The sequence below is a fragment of the Musca vetustissima genome, unplaced genomic scaffold (assembly GCF_032173495.1).
Source record: "Musca vetustissima isolate MV318-11 ecotype Yass unplaced genomic scaffold, APGP_CSIRO_Mvet_v1 utg50132, whole genome shotgun sequence".
Classification (NCBI taxonomy): domain Eukaryota; kingdom Metazoa; phylum Arthropoda; class Insecta; order Diptera; family Muscidae; genus Musca; species Musca vetustissima.
Window position 1 is genome coordinate 43,578 of NW_026887710.1, and position 19,372 is coordinate 62,949.

Below are 19,372 nucleotides of genomic sequence, written 5' to 3' on the forward strand. Positions count from 1 at the left end.
AACGTTTTCTCATAAATGTCTAATTTCTAAAACAGTTTTAATTTTCAAAATCTATTTAGATTTAAGCGAGTTATGAATTATTTGCAAAAATTACTAAAAAAACTATTTTTAAGGTGTTGCGTCGATTAATTAAAGAATACATTTCAATGGATTCACAAGGCGTGGATTATTTAAATTATATTTATTAACGTCCCACAAGGCATGAATTATCGAAAGAATATTTTTCTCATGTATTTATATAATATAAGGTTACACAAGGCGTATTTTATGTAAAGAATACTTTTCAAGGGGTCCACATGGTGTGGCTTATTGAAAAAATACTTTTCAAGGTTCTACAAGGCATGGATTATTTAAAGAATATTTTTTAAGATTCCACAAGGCGTGGATTATTTAAAGTAAATTTTTCTAAGGTTCCACTAGACGTGGATTACTTAAAGTAAATTTTTATAAGGTTCCACAAGGTGTGGATTATTTAAAGTAAATTGTTCTAAAGCTCCACAAGGTGTGGATTACTTTGTGAATTTAATTCTACGGATCCGCAAGACATGGCCTTATTAAAGAAATGTTTCGAAGCTTTCTCTAGGCGTGGATTATTTTGTGGATTTAATTCTACGGATCCGCAAGACATGGCTCTATTAAAGAAATTTTTGTTAGAATCCGCAAGGCTTGGATTATTTTTTTAATCATTGCTGAAGACATGTAAAGCCAAATTAATATAAAAAACTCCTAATATATATATTAAAAATTTAAGTTTACTTTAAATAAAAAAAATTAACATAACCTCAATCATTTAATCCCTAAAAGTATGCAATACGTTTAACCTGTTAACAAATACAATCCTAAATATTTTTTTAATTACTAATTATTTTTTTTATTTTTTTTTCAAATTTTAGTTCCGGCCGACGGCAGTTGGGTTCCAATGCCCTAGCCACGTAAGTATTTGGAAATTATTTTTATTACTATTATTATTTAAATTTAAGAATCATTGAGTAGGGATTAATTTAAGACGTCATCTACCATTGAATATCTGACCATATGCGTAACATGGTTTATAGGACCCTACGAATCTTCTACTCAATTTTACAAGAGACCAGAAGCAGTTCTTCTTCGGACGGCTCACAAGAAAGACGCATTTAAAGAGTTAATCGTGGCCTACGGGCTTAAAAAAAAAAATACAAAATGACACTGAGTTAAGTGTTCGCTTAACTTGCCACGTGTTTTTTTATCGAACTAAGCGAAAAATGTAAGAAAATCTCGTTTATATGGTGTATGGTCCTATACCTTCTATTCTAATAGAATGTCGAGTAGCTGAAGGAGGACCTGCCTTCAGTTTTTAAAGAGATAAACAAAAAGACCAGAAGATAATTTCCACTACAAAAAATATGGATATATGGAAAATAGTCTTCTGATCCTAGGGTCAAATCCTATAAACCATGAAACAGATATTCTATAATTTTTATAGTGGAAACCAAATAAGCTCTTTGGTATCGGGTAAAGTGGAGATTGGTCTCAGAATATGTGGTCGACAAATATTAGGAAGACAGTTACAATTTGAGACTGTTCATGCCTCCGTTCCTATTTCTCTTTTTTACTTTTTGGTTTGCTTTGAAATCTTCCCAAACTGTCATCTCTAAGCATTACAGTTTGAAAGTCTTTGCCTGGCAGTGACTAGCAAAGACATAAACACATATTTTCTATACTCGGCAAGAAGAAGAGCTTTAGTTTGTCATCATTGAGAGTGGTGGCGCCAGTGTTGACAAATAACAATAATGAATGGTAGGTGTCTTTGCTAACAATTCACAATAATAGTGCTTTAGTACGCCACATAATCGTGTGGTGGTGTTTATTGTGATTGGAATGGTATTTTCAAACAGTTGTTAAGAAAAAAATAATAAAAATATTGAAAATATTAAAAATGATAAAAAATATCGAAAGAAAAGTTAAAAAATTAAAAATTATTATATATATATATATATATATATTTAATTAACAAATTAATTTTTAGAAAATAATGTAATATTTTGATCATTTATTTATTTTTTTTTTAATTTTTTGTAAATATATAAAAATTATAAAAAATATTGAAAAATTATTTTCAATTATTAAAAACTAAAAACTAATTCTTTGAAAATTTGATATTAAATAATTAACTTTTTTTAATATTTTTGATTTTCTATGTATATTTTTTATTAAATTTTGTATTATATTATTGTATATTTTTCATTAAATTTTAGATAACATTTTAATATTTGTAAATATTTCTTATTAAGTTTTCTTATTTTTTTTGTTTTGTTTACAGTCAACTGTACAGATCATCAAGTTTCAACTCATCGGGACGTAGCTCCAATTGTGATACCACAGACGAAATGTATGACTGCAGTCTGGACAATGTACAGGATATTAATTATAAGGTGAGTCCAAGAATAATTTTTTAATAAAACATAAATAAATTAGTAAAAAATAAAAAAAAATCAAAAATTTATAAAAAATAAAATATAAACCAGTAAGGAAAGTAGTAAAGCCGACTATATCATACCCTTCACCACTTTGGGTATATTCAACAGATGAATCCTAACAGACGTCGCATTTTTAAAGGACCAGTAAAATGAAATATGTCATTATGCAACCGATACTAAATTTTTCATTTGGTCAGATATAGAAGCTATATCTGAACCGATTTTCAGGAAACTTAACATACATCATTCTAGACCTAATTCATTAAGCTGTGCCAAATTTCGTGCTGATCGAAAGATTTTAAGGGACTTTGGTGCAGCATTTACCTTAAATCAGACGAAAATATATATGGGAGCTATATCTAAATCTGAACCGATTTTCAGGAAACTTAACATACATCATTGTAGACCTAATTCATTACGCTGTGCCAAATTTCGTGCAAATCGAGAGATATATATAGGGACTATGGTGCATTTTTTACATAAAATCGAGCGAAACTATATATGGGAGCTATATCTAAATCTGAACCGATTTTCACGAAACTTGCTACCCATCATTCTAGTCTTAATTCAGTATGCTATGCCAAAATTCGTGCAAATCGAATGATTTTCAGAAACTTTGGTGCTCCATTTACCTAAAATCGGGCGAAACTATATATGGGAGGTCTGGACCGATTTTCTCGAAACTTGGCAGACATCACTTTAGGCTCAATTCAGTGCGCTATGCCAAATTTCGTGCAAATCGAGAGATATATAGGCCCTTTGTACACCATTTACATTAAATCGGACGAAAATATATACGGGAGCTATATTTAATCTGGACCCATTTTCAGGAAACTTAACACACATCATTCTAGACCTAATTCATTGAGCTGTGCCAAATTTCGTGCAAATCGAGAGACATATAGGGACTTTGGTATACCATTTACGTTAAATCGGACGAAAATATATATGGGAGCTATATCTAAATCTGAGCCGATTTTTAGGAAAGTTAACACAGATCATTCTATACCTAATTCATTACCCTGTGCCAAATTTCGCGCAAATCGAGAGATATATAGGGACTTTGGTGCACCATTTATATTAAATCTGACGAAAATATATATGGGAGCTATATCTAAATCTGAACCGATTTTTCCCAATTTCAATAAGGCTCGTCCTTGGGCCAAATAAGTGACCTATGCCAAATTTCATCCAATTCGGACTATAAATGCGACCTGTATTTTGTTTACAATTTAACATGGACAGGCGGACAGATGGACGGACATGCATAAATCGACTTAGAAAGTGATTCTATGCATATTCTCAAAGGGAACTATGGGTCTATCTCGTTTCCTTTTGCCTGTTACAAACATATGCACCACTGTACCACACTGTGGTACAGGGTATACCAGAGTGTGGTGAAGGGTATAAAAATAAAATATAATATATCTCCCATTGGTAATACAAATAGTCGAACTGAGGCAATTTAATATAAAAATTAAATTTCCAATAAAAGTTAAATTTTCATTAAATGTCCAAATAAAAAATCTCCTGTAATCTACCCTACCCCTGGCCTGCCCAACAATGTTGAGCTTCAGCCAAAAAATCATGGCTTCATGGCCACAAATGACCACGTCGAGGCTTAGCTATTGGGCTATTGTTAGTTATTGATGTGTTTTGTTGGCCTTTTTTTATTTTGGTTGTCATTAAATTTCTTTAAGCCAAATACGTCTGCATATCACCTGGCAATATTGTCCACCCACACATTTACAGTCCAAACTATTTGCTACCAATTTTTTTCTTATCGGTTTTGAGGCATGAAAAAGAGATTAATCACATTGGCAGCTAAGGTGTTTCGGGTTTTCTTCGATTTGTTGTTGTTGTTTTTTCATTTCTTTGGCGAAACATTTACCAGCAAGGTCATTGTTTTCTTTTTCGTTTACACCCTCACTTCTTCTACTTTTTTTCTCTAAGTCATTGGCCATTTGTTATTGTTGTTTTTCTTGTTAGTTTTTTTTATTATTGACAAAATACGCTTTACATTTTGAAGTCAAGTGACTGGCATTTAAAGGTGGAGGTTGGCGTTTTTTCGTTTTACTTTTCTTCGATTTCCCATATCGATAAGACTGACACTACTACCTCTGTTCGTAATTTTTGTTGTTGTTTTCTGTTTCGAGTGTTAAAAAAATATAATTAAATTAATGACTTTGAATGGATTACAAAGTTGTTTAAACTGTTATTGATTAGAAAAAGAAGACAAAGAATGAGATAATATATTTTCTTATAAAGGGAAATAAAAAGATATTACCACAGCTGAGGGGAAGAATGCATTTGTTATTATATGAATTTTTTTTTTCAAATATTTAAGCCCATGGTTGAAGGGACAAAAAAAGTACGCCCACAGCTGTGTCAAAAATCTTAAAAATATTTAATATTTATTTTAAATATGATAGAAAATATTTAGTTTAATATGATGAAAAATCTTTCTTTAATTTTAAAGGCCCCAGCTGTTATATATAAAATAATTTTATACATTTTGTAATAATTTATATTTTTAGCAGAAAGTGTCTAGTTTTCATTGATATCTATATGTCGGAAAAATATTAATATTTGCCCGAGTTATGAGCAAATTGGTAAAATATGCCAATAATTAATAATACTCATACGCAACGATGTCCAACTTTTAAAAATTCAATATTTATGAAATTAAGAAATATTTATAGAATTTTTTTTTATGGAATTGTATGATTCAACAGATCTATAATTTGAAATTCTACAGAACAAAAGTTCAGGGAGACAATTTCTCGGTAAAATCAGACAATTAATGGAAATTCAAGTGAAAATAGTCCCAGAAAATAATTTTAAAAGAAACCACACCTGAAGTAGTCCCAGAAAATAATTTTAAAACAAACCACGCCTGAAGATAGCCCCAGAAAATAATTTTAAAAGAAACCATGCCCGAAGATGGTCCCAGAAAATAATTTAAAAAGAAACCACGCCTGAAGATAGTCCCCGAAAATAATTTAAAAAGAAACCACGCCTGAAGATAGTCCCAGAAAATAATTTTAAAAGAAACCACGCCTAAAGATAGTCAATGAATAACAATTTATAAAGAATCCATTTTAAATTGAAAAATGCACGCCTAAAAAATGCCAGGAAAATTATTTTTATAGATAGGCTTTGAAACATAAATGACCCATTAAAAATAATATTTCAAAATCCACGATCGATGATAACCCTTCGAAAATGAATGAAAAAAATTCTAAACATTATTATGTACATCATGCACTCTTATAGATACTCCTTTGAGAATATCAACACTTATAGCTAAGCAAAAATATGGAAATATGAAAAATATGCAATGAAATTAGTAGTTACTTTTAAAATTCGATCAAACGACCGATTTCATAGGGAATTCGTCCCCATAAATGTTTGTTCTGTGGCATATCATATTGAAAATCTATTGGATAATCCATTTCCATCATCAAATAATCGAAATTCCGCTTAAATTCTCAATTATTGAAATTTTTAAATTTTGAACCCCATAGCGTATGAGTATTATTAATTTTTGCCATATTTTACAAATATCCTCATAACTCAGGCAAATTTTAATATTTTTCGGAAATATAGGTATCTACTAAAACTAGACACTTGCAGCTAAAAATAGAAAATATTATTTAATGTTTTTAAATTTAATAATAACCTTTAAGACAGGCTTACATTTAAATATTCCATTGAAAGAGAAAAATATTTTCTTTAAATTATTTTATTTTTTACATTTTGTTCCTTCTATTTTCAAGCAAACATTTTCAAATATTTAGGTCTTTGAGGTATTAAAAATAATCTGGTATTATTGCGGAACCTAGAATTTTTCTAAAAATAGTTTGTTTATTTGTGTAAAACGTTTAGCCTACTTTTAGGCTAATTGACAGAAAATATGCCATATTTTTTGTTTCTCTTCTTTTTTCATTTTTACCTTCAACGAAAAAATCAATAAATTTTGCAAAACAAAATTATTGTTTTGCTGTGAAGCAAAATACAAAAAAATAACTGAACCTCCAGACATCCATGGAACCAGACACCAGCTGTTCGGGTTGTTTTGTCTTTATTGTTCAATTCCCACAGTCAATGGCTGTAAATCAACAGCTCACAGAGAGAGATCAACCAGAAGGGGTATTATTAAGTCAAACAAATTGCCAAGAGCTGGGCGCATTTTTTCGCAACTAATTTTTTCAAACCTGCAAGACAAAATTCGAGACCAGTGTGAACGGAGGAGGTTCGATGTGTGGGTTGTCTTAAGGCAACACACCCACAATGGTGGTGGCAATTATCATTAATTTTGTTTAGCGGTGCTGCGGAGAATTATTCAACGTCTGATTGTTATTCGGTGGTGGTGGTGGTTAGGCCACAGTTTTTTATTTGTGGTAAATTCGTAACGAAAAACTTCAAATTAGCGAATTGATATGCATTTGGTGTCAATTTTATTGATTCCTCCTTTGCTGTTGAATTTCCATTTCGGTTGTGCGGTTCTTGCATTTTGCCAAAGCGGAAAACCACCTTCTCGTCGCGTACACGTGTTCAAAATTTCAAATTATGCTTCCTCTCTCAGGCCACCTCAGACACACATGCAGCACGCCTTCTTTTGGCTGCCACACACACACACAAAATTGCCTGTTGAGCTGCCGCCAAACAGGTTACCAAAACGAGAGTTAGCTGAATTGTCGTCATTTCCTAAGCCAGAATTAATGCGGATTGTTTAATCGTACCACAATCGTCTTAAGAACTGTGGGTAAACATAAAAAACAATTGCATAATGCACAACGAACGAGTTGGCTTAAAGCGGATCAATAACCAAACAACCACTGAGCGAATGGCCCAAAGTATTTACCTTCCTCACCTCCGCCTGCATCTGGCAAACGCCCTGGCAAAACTTAGCCAATTCAACAACTTTATGCAAATTTTTGTTCTCTTACATGCGAGTACAATTAAGATGGTTGTGGATGGTGTGGTATATTCGTTTTTACCAAGCCTACAAAGACAATGGAAATTACACAAAAAATGTGTTTTTCTGTAAAGGAAATGTACTTTTTGTGAGGAAAACACGTACATTGATGTGATGTGAAAAACAAATCACGTAATATTTGAACGAGAAAAAAATCATAATAAAAAAGAAGGCGGAAAAGGAAATAATTTAAATAGAATTTTATTTTTCATCTCTCTTCCAATGGAATATTTAAATGTAAGCCGGTCTTAAAGGTTGTTAGTCAATTTAAAAACAATAAATAATAATTTCTATTTTTAGCTGCAAGTGTCTAGTTTTATTAGATACTTATATTTCCGAAAAATATAAAAATTTGCCGGAGTTATGAGCGATTTTGTAAAATATGCCAATAATTAATAATACTCATACGCAATGGTGTCCAAAATTTAAAAATTCAATATTTTATGAAATTAAGGGGATTTTATAATATTTTATTACGGAATTGGATGATTCAATCGATTTTCAGTATGAAATGCTACAGAACAGAAATTCATGGTGACCGTGTCCCGGTGAAACCGGGCAATTAATGATAATTCAATAGTAACTAATAAAGTAATTGCATACTTTTAGGAAACATGGGACTTATTTACAAAATATTTTTCTAGGTTCATGGATAACCGCGGATGTTTTAAAAATTATTTTCATGGACCATATATAGGGGTGGATTTTTTAAAAATATTTTTTCATTGACTATTTCGAAGCGTGGTTTTTTAAAGCTTGAATTTTTAAAAATTATTTTTCAGAGACTATCTTTAGTTGTGGATTTTTTATAGATTATTTTTCAGAGACTATCTTTAGGCGTGGATTTTATATAAATTATTTTTCAGAGACTATCTTTAGGCGTGGATTTTATATAAATTATTTTTCAGAGACTATCTTTAGGCGTGGATTTTATATAAATTATTTTTCAGAGACTATCTTTAGGCGTGGATTTTATATAAATTATTTTTCAGAGACTATCTTTAGGCGTGGATTTTATATAAATTATTTTTCAGAGACTATCTTTAGGCGTGGATTTTATATAAATTATTTTTCATGGACTATCTTTAGGCGTGGATTTTTTAAAGAATATTTTTCATGGACTATCTTTAGGCGTGGATTTTTAAAAGAATATTTTTCAGAGACTATCTTTAGGCGTGGATTTTTTAAAGAATATTTTTCATGGACTATCTTTAGGCGTGGATTTTTTAAAGAATATTTTTCATGGACTATCTTCAGGCGTGGATTTTTTAAAGAATATTTTTCATGGACTATCTTCAGGCGTGGATTTTTTAAAGAATATTTTTCATGGACTATCTTCAGGCGTGGATTTTTTAAAGAATATTTTTCATGGACTATCTTCAGGCGTGGATTTTTTAAAGAATATTTTTCATGGACTATCTTCAGGCGTGGATTTTTTAAAGAATATTTTTCATGGACTATCTTCAGGCGTGGATTTTTTAAAGAATATTTTTCATGGACTATCTTCAGGCGTGGATTTTTTAAAGAATATTTTTCATGGACTATCTTCAGGCGTGGATTTTTTAAAGAATATTTTTCATGGACTATCTTCAGGCGTGGATTTTTTAAAGAATATTTTTCATGGACTATCTTCAGGCGTGGATTTTTTAAAGAATATTTTTCATGGACTATCTTCAGGCGTGGATTTTTTAAAGAATATTTTTCATGGACTATCTTCAGGCGTGGATTTTTTAAAGAATATTTTTCATGGACTATCTTCAGGCGTGGATTTTTTAAAGAATATTTTTCATGGACTATCTTCAGGCGTGGATTTTTTAAAGAATATTTTTCATGGACTATCTTCAGGCGTGGATTTTTTAAAGAATATTTTTCATGGACTATCTTCAGGCGTGGATTTTTTAAAGAATATTTTTCATGGACTATCTTCAGGCGTGGATTTTTTAAAGAATATTTTTCATGGACTATCTTTTTGTATGTGCCTCCTTCGTATGTTTTCTTTTTCTATTTTAATTCTCTAATTAAAATATTTTCATTGCCCCAGTAAATGGATCTAGTTTGCCCATTATGGTCTCCACTAATTAACATATGAATGGTAGATGGTGATAAAGACGAAGAAGAACTGTAAAATCGCTCAACTGGAAAAATCGGCATTAATCATGTTTTTCTTTTTAACCAGGTATGAGGAAGGTGTGTTAGATGTTTGAATTTTTGTTTTGTATTTTTTACGCTCCCTCAGATTTATGTTCAGCATACCATTGCATATTAGATGGAAAATTATGCATAACAAACACACAAAAACAACAACATCAAATGTTTTTGTTAATCTGATTTTACACAACAAATGGAGAGGAAAATCGGGAGGAGTAGGGGAGGTAGTTGTTTTCCAAAAAAAAAAAAAGGTAAAACAAAATAAATTTTCTGCAAAAAAATTACAATACCGCTGATTACTCCATTTAAAATTCAACAGCAGAAAAAAACACTCAGTTTTTGGGAGCAACAGTTGGCTGTCGGGGCACTAATCGCACTTCTCTTGGTAGCAACAAAAATTACCTCATCTCTCACTTCACTTGATTCGACTGCTCTACCGTGTAAAATTTAATTGTAATGTGAAATGATATCTCCATGGAAATATCTTTCATTCCCACCTCGGTCGGCTGTCAAAGTGAACAACGAAATGTTTGTTGTTTTTCGGAATCTATGGGGTTGCCTTAGGTGACTGCCTCCAACCTGGTTTCTGTAGCCCTTTAATTGCAGCAAATGTGTTATTCGTCCAGACTTCTTTTTGGTTGCTGGGTAATTATTTTTTTGTCAGAATTCATTGTTTATTTATATATTTTTTTGTTCGGAAAATGTACTAAACAAATTTGTTGTAGGTTCTTTTGATGTGCGATTTTTGCGTAATAAGTGAAAAAATTTTTTGGGAGTAAATTCTCAACAGTTTTTATCACATCTTGGGAAAATAAATTTAAACCTAAATATTTTTTGGATGGATATTATTTCCATCTGGGCCACCAAATGACAATCAGTGGCTTTATCTCATCCACATTCTCTCAATCTACGTTCTCATTCGGATAATAGCTAATTAGAAACCTAATCTCAGAGTTAACTTCTAACTATGATTGGTTTTTCCCATATAAGAAATAGTCAGAACCATTATTTGCATTTAGGGACATTATTAGGGATATTAGGGTCCCATCTAAGAGATTAGGACTTTTCAGATTTATTACCTATGGGATAGAATCCGGTGAGGACCCTTATCAATTGCAATTTACACAAAAAATACAACATTTTTCGTGGTGAGCATAAGAGCGTTAGACTATTATTTATTGTGTTCCTTCAGTAATTTCGTGACAAATCCCCCATTTTCCAAACAATTTTCCTAATTTCATTCAAAATAATAATTTCTATTTTTAGCTGCATGTGTCTAGTTTTAGTAGATATCAATATCTCAGAAAAATATTAATATTTATCTAAGTTATGAACAAATTTGTAAAATATGCCAATAATTAATAATACTTATACGTAATGGTGTCCAAAATTTAAAATATTCAATATTTATGAAATAAGGGGAAATTTCGAACATTTAATCATGGAATTGGATAATCCGATAGATTCTTCGATTCGATTTACATAAAAAATACAACATTTTCCTTGGTGAGCATCATAGCGTTAGACTATTATTTATTGTGTTGCTTTAGTAATGTCGTCATAACTCTTCGATTTTCTCAAACATTTTCCTCACCTTGATTTAAAATAATAATTTATATTTTTAGCTGCATGTGTCTAGTTTTAGAAGATATGCGTATTTCCGAAAAATGTTAATATTTACCAGAGTTATGAGCACATTTGTAAAATATGCCAATAATTAATAATACTTATACGCAGTGATGTACAAAATTTTAAATATTCAATAAATATGAAACTAAGAATACTTTCGAATATTTAATGATGGATTTGGAAGATCCGATAGATTCTGAATATGAAATGCTTCAAAACAAATATTTTTGGAAACAATTTCCCTGCGAAACCGGACAAATCATGGGAGAAAAAATATATTCTCGATAAAAGTGGATTTTTTTAGAAATTATTTTTCTATGATTCTAAATGAGACTCGTTTTTTTAATTTTTTGTAGGGATATCTATAACGAGATTGAAAAAAAATTCCACGGTTATCGACAAGAGTGGTTATAAAAAATTTTTCTAGAATTACCGACAAGATTGGATATTTTAAAAATATTTTTTCTAGGTTGGATAGGTTATTTAGAGCGTGGATTTATTTAAAACTTAATTTACAAGAGCGAGATATAAGCCAGAATTTTTTAAAATAGCCTTTCTGGGGTTATTAAAAACTAAGGAATTATTTTCCTAGGGTTCTGCAAAAGCGTAGAATAAAAAAATTATTTTTAAGGCTATGGATAGGCGTTGATCTTTAAAATTTTTTTGCGCTATCGATAAGCGTGGATTTTTAAAATAATTTATTTTTTACTGGCTATCGATAAGCGTGGATTTTTAAAACAATCTTTTTCCAGGGCTATCGATAAACGTAGATTTTTAAAACTATCTTTTTCCTGGGCTATCGATGAACGTAGATTTTTGAAATTATTTTTCTAGGGTTTTTTTTTGACAAGGAGGGATTAACTTATTATATATTTAAATTAGTTTTTAGGGGTTTTAAAACTTTGTAAACAAATTATATTATCATTTTTTTACATTTTTATAAAATGTTTGATTTTTTTAATTATTTTTTATTAGAAAGATATTGCAATTTTAATTCTGATTCCATAATAAAATCATTAATTTTTCAATAGCATCGCAATTTAATTCAATTTTTTTTCATAGAGAACATCAGTGCGTATGACTATTATTAATTATTGACTATTTTTTGTAATTCATATTTCAAATGAAAGAAAACACTTTCAGCAAAAAACCAAAATTATTGGTTTTAATTATTATACATTTTTACTATAAGATTTTACACTTGTTTTAAAATAATTATTTTAAATATTTTTCGATTTTTTGCGTTTTTTTATTTATCACCAAATTTTTAATATTTTTTCGTTAATATATCCGGACTTTGATTCCATTTTCATAGTTTGGAGATCATTTTATTGAAAAGGGTCCCATTTCGTATGACTATTATAAATTATTGACTATTTTCAGTATTTTAGCCCCATAATCTACAATTACCAAGCAATTTTTATTATTTTAATGGAAAATTAAAGAAAACATTTCCGATATAAAACCAAAATTATTAAACTGACGGATTATTCATTTTTAATGAAATATATTGTAACTGATTTACAAATTCCAAAAAATGGAAAATAAATTTTTTACAATTTTTGGTATTTCTTTTAAGCAATAATTTCGAGTCATTTTTATTAAAAGGGCTTTCATGTTATCTTCCCGTTTCCATAATAAAATAATAATTTTTTCGTTAATAGCTTTAAAATAATTCACTTTCTTTCTTGAAGTCCATCATGGCGTATGACTATTATTAATTATTGACTATTTTTAGTAATTTAGCCACAGGATCCATAATTTCTAAGCAATTTTTATTATTTTTATGGCAAATGGAAGAAAACATATTCGAGCAAAAACCGAAATTAGCAAATTGGTGGATTATTCATTTTTAATGAAAAATTTTTAAATTGATTTAGAAATTCCAAAAAATGAAAAATATATTTTCACGATTTTTTTGTATTTCTTTTAAGTAATAATTTTGAACCAATTTTTTTATTGAAAACAATTTCATGTTATCTTGCCGATTCCATAATAAAAAAATAATTTTTCCGTTAATATCTTAAAAAAAAATTAATTTTCATTCTTGAAGACCACCATGGCGTATGACTATTATTAATTATTGACTATTTTCAGTAATTTAGCCACAGTTTCAATATTTCTCAAGCAATTTTTATTATTTTAATGGCAAACGAAAGAAAACATATTCGAGCAAAAACCAAAATTGTTATTTCATGAATTTTCATGAAATGCATAAACGAAATTCAACTATAAAATCAAATATTTTGGGAAACACATATTTGATTTTTCCAATTTTATTATAATTATTTTTCTATAGCAATATTTTTGTATTTATCTGTTTTCTTATAATATTTTCTTTAATTTTTGTTTCCTTTTTTAATTCCAGGTAAGCTTCTTATCGCCATTTTTTTGAAATTTGAAATTTTTGTTTTACACCAACTATTAAGCCATTAAACATTAGCCAATTGTATGATTATTTCTTGAGCAAAAATTTGCCAAGAATCCACCACACAGACGTCATTGCTTAGTTTTCGGATTTCCTATTCCTAATACCAAATAGTTGTCTTCTGGTCTGGTCTCGCTTGATTTTATGGTTATTTCTTGTTATAGCTGGGCTGGCTGTTGTTTCGCATATGTTGTTAACATGGCCAACAGTCGTCGAGTCTGTGTTACCATGACAATACACAATAATGATATTTTTATTATTATTTTTTTTCTGGTGGTGGTGGTGGTTTCTTGTTTTTTTTATGGCCACACACTGCCTTGAGAAGGTTTCCACCTTTGGTGGTTGGTTGGTTGCCGGACTGGCTGGCTAGCTAGCTGTTCAGCCATCTATTTCTATGTTATTATCTATTTCAATATTTTTCTCAGTTTCCCTCTCTGGTCTGGTTTTTCATTCTCCTAGAGCCAAAAATAGTGAAATAAAAATTTATGAAACGTAAAACTTGTTGTGTTTAACACTTGGTTAACAACATTGTTCATTTCGATTTTGGGGAGGTAGAGGAGGTAATACGGGCAGGCATTGTTGGCTTCAATTACATTGGCCTGAGTTGACAAAGTTTTGTATTTTTCTGAACAACACCTGGAATTCCAAAAATAACACGAAGTTGTCTTGCTGGTTGCAGCTTGTATTTGGAAAATCTGATTTTTCCACTCAAACTATTTTCTTGTCGTGTCTCTCTGTATTTTTTGTTGGATTTATTCGAAGATGATAAAGTTACCAACTTGCTACAAAGTAAGACAACAACAACAAAAAATCTCTAAGCAAGGTAAACTGCTTTTGAATGGCTTGTTTTATTTGCCAATTGTTGTCGTTGTTGTTGATGTATCTGCTATTGCATACAAGGAAGGTAGCTTAGTTTCTAGAAAAAAAAACGGCCACATAATTGGTAATAATCATATTTTGCTGGGAAATTTTCTTGCTATAATATTTTTCTATGAAAAATAGAACAAGATCCATTTCGATTCCATAGATAAAAAAATTATATTTTCAATAAAAACTTGAAAATAATTGAATTTCTTCTTTCGTGACCAGTAGGGCGTATGACTATTATTAATTATTGACTTTTTTCAGTAATTTGGCCATAAATTCAATATTTTCCAATCAATTTTCATCATTTCAATTTCAAATAAAAGAAAACATATTCGAGAAAAAATCAAAATGATCTAAATCGAAAAATTATCATATTATTAATATAAAATATTCAGATGTTTTAGCAAATTGGAAAAGAAATAATATTTTGAAAATAATTTTAAATAAGATATTCGAATTCTCATTTCGATTTCATTGAAAAACAATACTTTTCTTCAGTAAGAACGTGAAAAATGCACTTTCTTTATTGGGGGCCATTATGGCGTATGACTATTATTAATTATTGACTATTTTCAGTAATTTTGCCATAGGTTGCACATTTTCTAAGCAATTATCATCATTTTAAATTCAAATGAAGGAAAACATATTCAAGAATAAACCAAAATTATAAAAATTAAATATTACCACATAAGTAATTTAAAATTTATCGCATGTTTTGAGAAAATTTGAAAAAAAAATTATTGATTTTTTGGAGATATTTTTTGTGTTACTTGTAATGTTAGTATAATTTTTTTAGAAAGATACACTATCGGACAAAATAAAGTGCAAAAGACAAAAAAATATTTTAGTAAATGAAAAAATTTTTTTTTGTTTTTTTATAAATTCAAATTAAACCACATTTATTTAAGTCATAGTGTATAGTATATAAAAAATATAAAACGATTTTTGGTAGTTCATTCGGAAACAGAAAAAAACATAAAAACATAATTTCACCTCGTATTAGAGTTAGACAAAATAAAGTTCAAATTCATTTTTTGTTTTAATAAAAATATATTTTAATATTATTTAGTACTTTGTCGCTCGACCTTTGTTGTCTATCACTGCTTTAAGTCGTTTTGGCATACTTCGGACCAAATTTTTTAAAGTGTTACTCGGAATTTTTTTCCATTCTCTTTGCACTGCTTCCCAGAATGTTGTAACGTTTGTTCGCGATTCCATCGGTATTTTGGTATCTAAAATGGCCCATAGATGTTCGATGGGGTTAAGATCGGGGCTCTGAGGGGGCCATTCCATAACTTCCATAGATTTTTCTTGTAAAAATTGTTTTGCCGTTCGGCTAGTATGTTTAGGATCGTTATCCTGCTGAAAAATAAACGATCCCAATTGCATTTCTCGTGCACTTTCTTCGATATTTTCACTCAAAATCTTTACGTAGTCTTTTCCAGTCATTCTGCAATCAATTTTTACTAGGCGACCGACTCCCGTTGTAGAGAAGCACCCCCATACCATAAGGTTACCTCCACCATGTTTAACTGTATGAATAAGATTCTTCGGCCTCAGCCTTTCTGAGGGTTCGCACCATACCCGCTTCCTCCTTTTCTCATTCTTCAATTCAAATTTGGATTCGTCTGTCCAAATAACTCTATCCCAAAAGGTTTCTCGCATATTTATGTACTTTTTGGCGAACAAAAGTCTTTTTTTATATTTGCGGCGCGCAGTAGTGGTTTTTTCTTTGCGAAGAAGCTTCTCATACCTCTTTCATTAATTCTTCTCTGAACCGTTTTTGATGAGACACTCAAATTTAAATCTTCTTTTATAATTCTACAGGATACTGATGGATTTTTCTTCACTTCCATTGCAATGTGGTCCTCATCCAGTTTAGAGGTACCGCGCTTCCTTCCACATAGATATTTACAGCTATTATTAGATCCAACACTTTTATATTGTTCATATATTTTTCTTGCACCTGACACCGAAATTTTATATTTTTTTGATAAATTCGCATAAGTCATGCCTTCTGATCGATCCTGGACCAGCAGGTCCTTTACGTCCTTCGACAAAGGTCTCATGATTTTTTTTTTTAATTTCTGGAAATAGCGGTGTATTTTTATTATTTTTTTGCTATTATATACTTGCTAACACATTTTGCATATGCCCAAGAGAATATTATTGATCTTACCACATAAATTTAAACGATATTTTTTATAAATTTCTTGTAATTACTACAATATGCACTTTATTTTGTCACTTGTAAAATCGAACTGTCACGTTAAGGTGAACTGCAGACACTCAACATAATGAGTTAGCGGGATTTTTGTTTTGAGAAAAAGACGAGAAGAGAGTACTGTTATAATAAGCACAACAAAATCAAATTTGCTTTTGATAAGAGAAAAAAAAAAATAGAGAATACTATAGTTGCAGTTTGTTTGCACTTTATTTTGTCCGATAGTGTATTTGAATCATCATTTTCATTGCATTGAAAAATAATAATTTTTTTAGTAAGAACGTAAAAAAATTCGCTTTCTTTCTTGGGGGTCATTGTGGCGTATGACTATTATTAATTATTGACTATTTTCAGTAATTTTGCAATGGTTAGCACATTTTCTAAGCAATTTTCATAATTTTAATTTCAAATAAAAGAAAACAAATTTACCAAACTGTAATATTACAATATTGAAAAGAAAATATCACAAATACATTAGAAAAATAGAATAATAAATAATTTATATTTTCAGATTTTTTTTTAAATCTAATAAAATAATCAATTTGTAATAATTTTTATTAGGAAGATATATAAATTTTCATACCGAATCCATAACTACATTATCAATTTCCCGGAAACAACATCGAAATAATTCACTTGCTTTTTTGAGTTTACATAAGTTTTTTTTTTTTTGAAAAAAAATAAAATTTGAATTTTTTATAAATTTGTACATTTTTACAAAAGCTGTAATTTTGAATAATTTTTATTAGAAAGATATTTAAATTTTCATTCCGAATCCATAACTACATTATCAATTTCCCGGAAACAACATCGAAATAATTCACTTGCTTTTTTGAGGGCCAATGTGGCTTATGACTATTATTAATTCTTGACTATTTCGGTAATTTTGACAGCTTCCATATTTTCCAAGCAATTTTAATAATTTTTATTTCAAATTAAAGTCGACATATCCAAGCAAAAACCATAATTATGCGAAAGAAATATTACTATATTCTTAATATAAAAGTTCACATATACTAAAAAAATAAATTTGCAAAAAAAAGAAAAAAATAAAAAAAAATTATTTTTTATTGTTATAATACATCAATTCGAAATAATTTTTAACAGAAAGGTATTAGAGTTTTCATTGTGATTCCACACTTAAATAATTATTTTTTCCATAGCAATATGCAAATAATTCGGTTTCTTATTTGGTGACCATAGTGACGTATGACTACTATTAATTATTGGGTACTTTCAGTAATTTAGCCACAAGTTCCATATTTTCGAAGCTATATTCGTAATATTAGTGTCTATGGGAGGAGAACATAACTGACTAAAAACCAAAATTATCATATTGACAAAATACATATTTTTAATATAACAATTTTATACATATTTTAGAAAATTTAAAAAATAAATCATTTTTGCTTATTTTTAATTTTTATTAAATTTAGAAATTAGAAATAACAAAGTAAACCAATTTTTTTGTGGAGGTCGTCATAGCGTATGATTATTATTAATTATTGGATATTTTCAGTAATTTAGTCATAAGTTCCAAATTTTCTAAGCAATTTTTATAATTTCGGTGACTAATTAAAGAGAACATACCATACCAAAATACAAAATGATCAAATTGTCATCTTACAAATATTATATATAAATTTTATTGTATTTCTTTACAAAATTCTAAAGCAAATTTGAATTTTGATAATTTTTACAATTTTTTATTTTAAATAATTTTTAATAGAAATATGTAAATTCTTTAACTCCGCTGGTAAGAAGAAATTATAAAACGACAAATTTCGTAAAATATATTTAATTTTATTTTCACTTAGGTTCAAAATATTTTAGCTCTTGGTTTCCAAAGTGCCTGAAATTGTTTTACTTCATCTTATGGTACATAGTTTGAGGGGCAATTTTATATTATGACAAGTCAAGTTATTTTTTATTAGGCTCCAAAATGTTATATTCTAATGTTACCATTATAAATAAATCGAATGGTTCCGAGTTTGTCAGCCTACCAACAACCATAACCCAATTTATCTGTTAAGCATTGCTTTCCTGTTTTTTCCTGATTAGAAATAAAAATACCACCAAATGAATTATTTTTAAATCTATTTTTTTATGTTTTCCATTTTCTTTTAATTTTCCTAATTTTTTATTATTCTCAATTTTATACTTTTGATTTTTTTTTTAATTTTCCTAATTTTTTATTATTCTCAATTTTATACTTTTGATTTTTTTTTTAATTTTTCTATTATTTTTTATTCGTATATTTCCCCATTTTTCTAATATTTTCCTCTTGAATTCCCATTTAATTTTCTTCTCCCATCGATCACTTCTCCCTCTCTCACTCCCAGTTGCCTTCGTTCTCATATAAAATAAATGTGTTTATTAATTCATTATTAAATAATTTGTTAAATAAACAATTAAATATTTGCTATACTACACGTAATTAACATCAATAACAAAAAGGTAAAACATAATAAAAAATATTTCGCCATGTTTACAAAGCCAAACAGCAGCAGTAAATACCCCGGCCAAAAAATAATAATAAGCCGGTTTTTATTTGACTAACACAACAACAACAACAAATAAAAAAATAAACAAGACTCTTATTTCATTCACAAGACATTTGTTTTGCTCTGCTCTCCACT

At 29.2% G+C, this 19,372-nt stretch overlaps 1 long non-coding RNA gene across 1 annotated transcript in view; it reads left to right on the forward strand.

The window, feature by feature from the left end:
* Positions 1-2,414, forward strand: part of LOC133335403 (uncharacterized) — a 38,522-nt gene extending 36,108 nt beyond the window's left edge. The window contains exons 3-4 of the long non-coding RNA XR_009754525.1: positions 894-932; positions 2,300-2,414. This is a non-coding gene — a long non-coding RNA (uncharacterized LOC133335403). The remainder of the gene's footprint in view (positions 1-893; positions 933-2,299) is intronic.
* The last annotated feature ends 16,958 nt before the right edge of the window (positions 2,415-19,372 follow it).